The sequence below is a fragment of the Phaenicophaeus curvirostris genome, chromosome 14, assembly GCF_032191515.1.
Source record: "Phaenicophaeus curvirostris isolate KB17595 chromosome 14, BPBGC_Pcur_1.0, whole genome shotgun sequence".
Taxonomy (NCBI): Eukaryota; Metazoa; Chordata; class Aves; order Cuculiformes; family Cuculidae; genus Phaenicophaeus; species Phaenicophaeus curvirostris.
The window spans coordinates 11,923,507-11,931,476 of record NC_091405.1 but is presented as its reverse complement, the minus strand read 5'-3'; positions in this window follow the sequence as shown (position 1 = coordinate 11,931,476).

Below are 7,970 nucleotides of genomic sequence, written 5' to 3'. Positions count from 1 at the left end.
GGTTACTGGCAGCTATGGGTAAGACTAAGGAAGGGCTCCAGCATGCACATAAAGTGAGAGGTTGGCTGTTCTGTTTGCTAAAGGCACATCTTGCCACAGGCATTATGGCTTTAAGGCACAAAGACCTCTTTGGTAGGATAACACAGCTGTTTTTCCTGTGCAGGCTGAGGTGATGGTGTTTTACCAGGTAGGAGAATCCTCCAGGACACTCTCAGAGACCTCCCTCTGCTCCCAGCGAGCTTGGCAGCTGGATTTGGAGGTGGTACAAGGAATTACTGCAGGAGGAGGGTGGAGGGCAGACACAGCCCCGCGTGGCTCTGTGGGACACACAAGCTCTTTCAAGAGCTGGAAGCGGCATGGGTCTAAGCCACCAACAAGCTCTGCAGTTCCCACCTGAAGCGGGACACAGGGGCACAGGAATTTGCTCCAATGGGAGCAGGCAGCTCCAACGAGCCGTGACAAACCTGGGCTGCAGCTGGCAGAAAACTGGCATCGTCGTTCCCAAACCACTTGCTCTACCTCCCAACCTGTCCCATTGCACCCCCAGCACACCGCTGCCAGCCGCTTACCGTGCTTCTTATAGGTCTTTCAGCATTGAAAAACCGACAGTCAGAGAGCCCGCTGCAGCCCAGGAGATATTTCTGCTGTCACAGGAGGGAAAGCATAGGTGGTGTATTGCTGTCACAGTGAAGTATCTCAAGACTTCTCTGAGCTGTCATGGCTTCAGCTGATTTTAACTTCTTTAGATAAAATATAAATTGTCTACACAATTGCTATTGTCTTAATTTGATTTAGTTTTGCTTTAGTTCCTAGGAATAGCAAGTAGTTATTCAGCATGGGTCTGGGACTATAGGTTAACTGTGATGTGGGTGAGGGCAGGCAGACAACACCAGCAGTCCCAGTCCATAAATGCGAACCACAGCACCCAAGCAATGGAGTGTGCAACAATTCAAGTCAGGGAAAGCAGCTTTCAAGGAAATAAAGAACAGAAAATGTGAATAACTGGGAACCAGGGCGCACAGACTACTAAGAAAATGTATGAAAATGAAACTGAGCAGACCAAGGAGGAAGAAAGTCTACCATGAACGTCATGTCCTTCCAGTGAAGACCGCAGGCTGGGGCAGTTCGTTGTAGTCCTTCCTCATTCTTCCTTAGGAGGACTAGAAGGAAGCTTCTTGAGTTTATCCTCAGCACCCGAGGGTTCTCTGAAGGAGTGGTGTAGCACCAAGGAAAAGGAGAACATACTAGGAATAGGGTTTTTTCTTTCTCCCCTGTATAACTTCAACGAGGAAGACCCTTAGGCCGATTTGAAACACAGAGAAGGAAAAAATAAATATAAATGTAGGTCTGTGCACTTGGGTGTGGGCAGAGGGACCATGCACAGGCCAACGTGCACGGCTGGGGCTGTGAGCTCTGGGCCATCTTACACAGCTTCAGGTTTGGTCCTCAGCACCCCCAGATGGGCACTGGGGCTCATGCCAGACCATTTGGCGTCTGGGCTGTCAGGCTGCGCTTCCTGCTCTGCTCTAAGGCAAGTTTCTTATCAGGGTGGATGAGTGCAACTCAAATGCTGGGAGAGCAAGCTCTGGATGTTGGTGACAGCAACAGTTGTACTCAGGAGCCTGAACTGATGCCATCCCTCTAACTCTTGGTTCCTCACGGGCAATCACTAGCCAGGAGCTGAGCTTATTGCTCCAAACCTGAGTTACCTTCCCTGGAGGTATTTAAAAGATGGGTGAATGAAGTGCTGAGGGACATGGCTTAGTGATTGATAGGAATGGTTGGACTCGATGATCCAGTGGGTCTTTTCCAACCTCATGATTCTGTGAAACCGCAGATACTATGGACCAAAGGGCCAGATCCTGTCTTCTTCATGAGAGATGGGAGAGCAGCTCCTGCATTTCCCATTCACTTTGCCAAGGCTGTTCACAGGGCAGGTGCTCGAGCTGTGCAGAGGGTCAAGGTTCTCGCAGGTAGAAGGAATGTATAACTAATGCCAGGAGAATTGCTCTCAAAGGCTAAATGCAACTTGATCCTGCAAAGGCGATATGTAAAACAATATGCAAAGAGAACAAGGGCTGTGTCCTAAACAAACAGGAAAGTTCCAGACTGTGGCTCGCTTCCTCCAGGGTTTTTCCACATTGGGCACTTATGCTCCTTAGCTATTCTTGGATCTTCATGCAAGAAGGACAATGTGCTTGCTGTTTCTTACAGTAGTTTTATATTCCTGGAAATCAAGTGGCAATAGGAGAAAAGGGAAAGGGCAGTGAGACCTAGTATGAAATGGAAGAAAAATTCCAGAGCTGATGAGATGAGAATAGTGATGATTTCCACTGCATGGTCAGTTCAGGAGTTTCGAAGACCCCAGCAGATGGTCTTCCTGGAGCAGGGAAGCCCAGCATCTCTGGTAGCAGGTATTAGCATCCTCTACTATCTGCTGCATTGCTCATGATCTCTCTCCTGGAGGCTTGCTGGAAAGAGGCAGCAGGAACACTTAGCTTTTGGGAAGAGTCAGCCAGTCTTGGTGCTGCAAAGGAGGCAGTCTGACCGAGGACTCTAACTCCAGACACACGATGAGATTCTCTTTCCCCTGCTAATGTTCCCAGCTCTGAGCTGCCATGTAGCAGCCCGTCCTTGCACTACATCCACCTTTTCCTCAGTGGGGTTGGCAGCTCAGCCACCAATCTGGTACAAACCCCCTTTACTGCAGCCCAAGAGTGTGAGACTCAAGGGAGCAAACTCATCACCACATGCTCGCTAGAACTGGGCTCCCCCAGTTTCTCCTGAGGAGCACACGTGCAGCAAGGTCTGTAAGCCAGGATATGGGAGCCTTGGGGTGCTTGTAGTGCAGATGAAGCCGATATGTGCAGCCAGTCCCTTATACGTGGGACCAGATTCCCAGACTTCAGCTAGGAGAAACCCCAATGGCTTCGCAATGACATAGCACTGGGTGGTATGGCCAAAAGCAGAACAGAACAACCAACCTCCCCGCTCTCTGCCAAGGCAACCAGTGCCAGACTCAGAGGGTAGTTACTCAGAGCCAAAGGTGGCCTCTCATTTTGGAGATGCCCTCAGCCTACGCTTAACATAAAGCTCTTGAGCCATCAGCCTAATAAGGGAGAGAATGAAATGGCAAGGGATCCAGAAAATCTGTTTGGTACTGCATGACTTTGAATTTTCTCACATTAAAGGCAGAAACTGAGGGGCAAATGTCTAGGCTATCTGCAGCCAACACCTCCGCAGGGAACAAAACAACTATTTGCGAAGTGTCTACTAGTGTGAGGCTTATATTTTTAAGGAAGTGCTTTACTTAGAAAAGCTTTTAAAAAATAGCAGGGAATGTCACAAACGCTTTCACTTCTCTGAACGCAATGGCTTCCTCATTCCTTGTGAATAAGAACAAATTTGGGCTCCAGCACACAGTTCAAAATGCTGATGCTCTGTATTTTTCCCCAGTGAGTTAGCCCAGACCAGCCAGGCTGCAGGACATCGCTCTTTCCCCCAGGAGCGTCACATCCAGCAGGCTGGTGGCTGATTTGGTGGGACACCACAAAGACACATACCTGCTGTAGGAACTGGGACCTCTCTTCGGCAGCTGGAGCAAAGAGAACCGGGGACAAGCCTTCAGGCAACTGTCCCATGGAGGCTGCCAAGGACAGCAACAGCTATTGCAACAAACAAGATCTAAGTTAGTTGAAAATATTGTGTGCAAAGAAACAAACATAGAGCAGTGAGTTTGCAGCTCAGCCAAGCTTTTCCTAAACAGAAGAGAGTCACGCGTTCCCCACAGAACAACACATGGGTGCAAGCTCTTCCCTAGAAAAGGGGATGGGGAGGGGTCCTCTGGGGAGGCATATCTGGATGACACAGATGGAATTGGGGCAGCTTTGCTGATAAGGAGAAGGAACATGCTGGGACGCCATCAGAACGGGCTTGTCTGAGCATATCGGGGCCCTGGGTGCTGCTAAATCCCTGTGGAGCTGATGAGAGATTCCCTGATGTTGCAATCCTTCTGCAGGCCCTGAAGGCAACATTGCAGCAGCAGATGTGACAAAGGAGAGCCAGGTGGCCCCCAAAAGGGCTCCCTCACTATTGCTGGAGAGGCTGGAGAACAGGCTTTATGAGGAATGGCTGAGAGAACTGGGGGTGTTTAGCCTGGAGAAGAGGAGGCTGAGGGGAGACCTCATTGCTCTCTCCAACTACCTGAAAGGAGGTTGTGGAGAGGAGGGAGCTGGGCTCTTCTCCCAAGTGACAGGGGACAGGACGGGAGGGAATGGCCTCAAGCTCCGCCAGGGGAAGTTTAGGCTGAACATTAGGAAAAAGTTTTTCACAGAAAGGGTCATTGGGCACTGGCAGAGGCTGCCCAGGGAGACGGTTGTGTCACCTTCCCTGGAGGGGTTTAAGGCACGGGTGGAGGAGGTGCTGAGGGACATGGGTTAGTGTTTGATAGGAACGGTTGGACTCGATGATCCGGTGGGTCTCTTCCAACCTAGTGATTGTATGATTCTACGATTGCACTGCAGGGAGGTGAGAGGAGAGTGGCAGCAGGTCTGGCCTGGGCGTGACAAAAATGTCCCTGCACCGCAGGAGACCAGAGCTACTACAGGAGCTGGTACCAGGCTTTCCCTTGGTGTAGGAGAGGCTTTGCTGTGCCTCAGCCTGCAGTGGTACATGGGGTTCTCTCCTCCTTTGCAGCCTAGAAAAGGGTCTTTCCAGGGCCGCTGTGGGAGCAGGCAGAGGGTAGAGAGAGCAGGAAAAGTGCCGTGACCCTGCTGTTTCACCTCTGCCAGATCCCAGAGGGAAGCAAGCTGGCTGAGGAAGAGGATGAGTCATGTGCCTCACTGCAGCAGCCCCAATTCCTCCCCCTATCCCTCCCTCCCACGGCAGCAGGAGCAGCAAATGTCCATGCCAGCAACTTCCCTGTCCTGCAGGGTCCTTCTCCTGCCAGGAATGGCCAGATCCTGGTCTCAGCCCCTAGCTCGGGGGCACAGGGATCTCCTGCCAGCCATAGACCCAGCCCTTTGGGCCCTCCAACAGCGTGTGTGGGCGAGCACAAACACCGCCTCTCCACAGTCCCACTTCTCCATCCAACATGTTCACACATGAATGCTGCCAAGTCTACAAGAAAGAATCTTACCAGAAGCAGTTCTGTTTACTCTGTTCTCGGAAAGGCTCACCTCTTCCCATCTCCTAAGGGCAGAAGAAGATCACGTCTTCCAAGAGTGGCCACAGGACGAGTTTAATATGAGCTTAACATTAAGCTGTCATGGTGGATGGAGGTGAGATCCAGAAAACCTCTCTTCAGCGGTGCTGCTGGCACTGAACACCAATGGTGTCTCCGTGAGAGGTGGTGGCATCTGCAGGCCAGACCCAAAAGGCAAGAGGAGCTGCCATGTGCAGTGCTGTCACCTGCAAGACCTGGCTGTACTGGGACCACTGGCACCTCCTGGTGTGAGCTGAGCCCTCCTGTCCCACAAGCTTTCAGATCCTTACCAGTCTTTTATAGAAATGAGACAACACAGCCCTCGCGACTGGAGCTGTCAGCCTGCTCCTTCAGGCAGCTCTTTCTACTTGAAAGATCGTTGAACCAGCAAACAGCCCCATGATCCCACAGGACTTCCAACATCCAACAAGCCTTTACATGAGCTAGCACAACAAACACACAGGCTGGGCAGGGAAACAAACACAGACACACTTTTCTCTACACAGGCTCTTAACACTTTTCAAGCCTTGCTTGCTCAACTGAAAGACCAGGGAGTCACCAAACCCCTTCCCCCTCTCCCACCCCAGATTTTCTGCACCCCATGTTGGTAAGAACAGGATGTCTCCTTCTCCTCTGCTTCTGCCCAGAGCTTCCACACTCCTTTCAGGTTTCAGCTATAACTCCACTACTGACTTTCTCCCCCACCAGCTTGGCCCCAGGGAAACACCGTTGCCTTCCCACCTTTCTCTCTAGGACCATCACACCCACCCCACCACCTGGTGTAAGCGTTCCTTGGGGTCCCAATCAGCTGTGGGACGTGATCATAGAATCACCAGGTTGGAAAAGACCCATTGGATCATTGAGTCCAACCATTCCTATCAATCACTAAACCATGCCCCTCAGCGCCTTGTCCACCCGTCCCTTAAACACCTCCAGGGAAGGTGACTCAACCCCCTCCCTGGGCAGCCTGTTCTTAGCCTCAATGCAACTGTCCTGCCTCCCAAAGACCAACTGGCTACAGATGCTGCCCGTTAGCATTTTGGTGTTGTCTGGGGATAGTTAAGAAAGGGTTGCTGTGGTAAGGACAAGGGAGATTTTTGCCTTGGGCTATGACTTCTCTCATCCACCTGAGGAAGCAGTAGGGGAGAACAGAAGAAAGCAAAGATGAGGCATATCTGGGGTTTAAAATGCTATTTGGAGAACAAATTCCCCCCCCCAGGACAGAGCTGGTTTGAACCAGGACTTGTGACTGAAAGCAGAACTGCTCACACCTGAGTGTGATAGGAATGGTTGGACTCGATGATTCGGTGGGTCTCTTCCAACCTGGTTATTCTATGATTCTATGAGTACAAAGCCAAAATAAACTGTCTGCTGCGAGAGCTGACGTGCCTGTGCCCCTTCTCCACATCCAGCCCAGCTCACCCTTCCAGAGCACCTCAGGTTCACCTGCTCCAGGCCAGCAGAGTGAAATTTAGGGAGCAGCCTGACCGCAGGCAGCAGAGCTCCCCCAAGGACCCCTAAAGCTGTGACAGCGGGGACGGAGGAGCACAAGAGGGCTAGAACAAAGGCGGGGTGCAGGGCAGCAGTGCTGGGGGCCCCTGGGAGCCCTGGGCCACTGCCCACAGGCATCCGTCGGGAGGAAAGACCCCCCGCAGCAAAGGATGAGCTGCTTCCTCCGGGCTCTCACCGGATAGCTGATCAATTAAAAACCCACCCAAAGTGCCCCCGGCTCCTGACCCGCAGCTCGGGCTCCCCAAAGGTGACAGAAGCCACGAGGAAGGGACACGCACCCTTTCCTGCTCTTTGAAAGGGTCCTGCTCCCCAGGGAGCTCACACTGCTCTCTGCCCTGGGAAGGCTCCTCGTGGAGTTTCCTGAGCTGGAAGCCTTTCTGCCAGTTGCTGCAGCAGACAATGCCATCGTGCGGCAGATATTACTTCCTCGGCGGAAGCATCCGCACTAAAAATTGCTGCTTCTGCCTCAGAGTTAATTAGCAAAGTCCTTTCCCCTGCCAAAGCGACTCTGCGAGCAGAGCCCTGGGCTGGGTGCTGGTGACTGGAGCTGGGATGGGGGGACAAGGGCTCCAAGCTTTGACCTCGTGGTGGGTGCTGGACACTTCCAGAGGACAAATGCAGCCCGCGGAGGTGTTCCAGGCCTCAAGGGACCCGTGGAGGAGATGATTTCAGCGCAGCTGTGTCGTTTCCTATTGCTGGGACACAGCATGTGGGCGCAGATAAGCATCTCTGCTCTGAGGCTGCGGGACTTTCTCCACAGGACAATGGGATGACTGAAGAGTACAAAAAAAAATTAGCTTCCTCTGTGGGCTGTTTTTTTAGCTTTCTCCTGATGTGTTTTTTTCCCTGTCTGCCCCCTCCTGCATTCACTTGTCTGGCTTCTCTCCCAGCATGAATCATAAAATTGTTTGGTTGGAAAAGACCTTTGAGATCATTGAGTCCAACCATACACGTCCGCTACTAAACCCTATCTTTAAGCACCCTACCTATTTTATCAACACCTCCAGGGATGGTGACTCAACCACCTCTCCGGGCAGCCTCTGCCAGAGCCTGAGAACCCTTTCAGTGAAGAAGTTTTTCTTCATATCCAATCCAAACCTCCCCTGGTGCAGCTTGAGGCAACTTATTAGTTGGAACAGGAGACCAACACCCACCTCGCTGCGACCTCTTCTCAGGTAGTTGTAGACAGCGGACAGGTCTACCCTCAGCCTCCTAGCAGCCCTGTAAGGCGGGGCGGAGACCGTTTTGTAGCGCT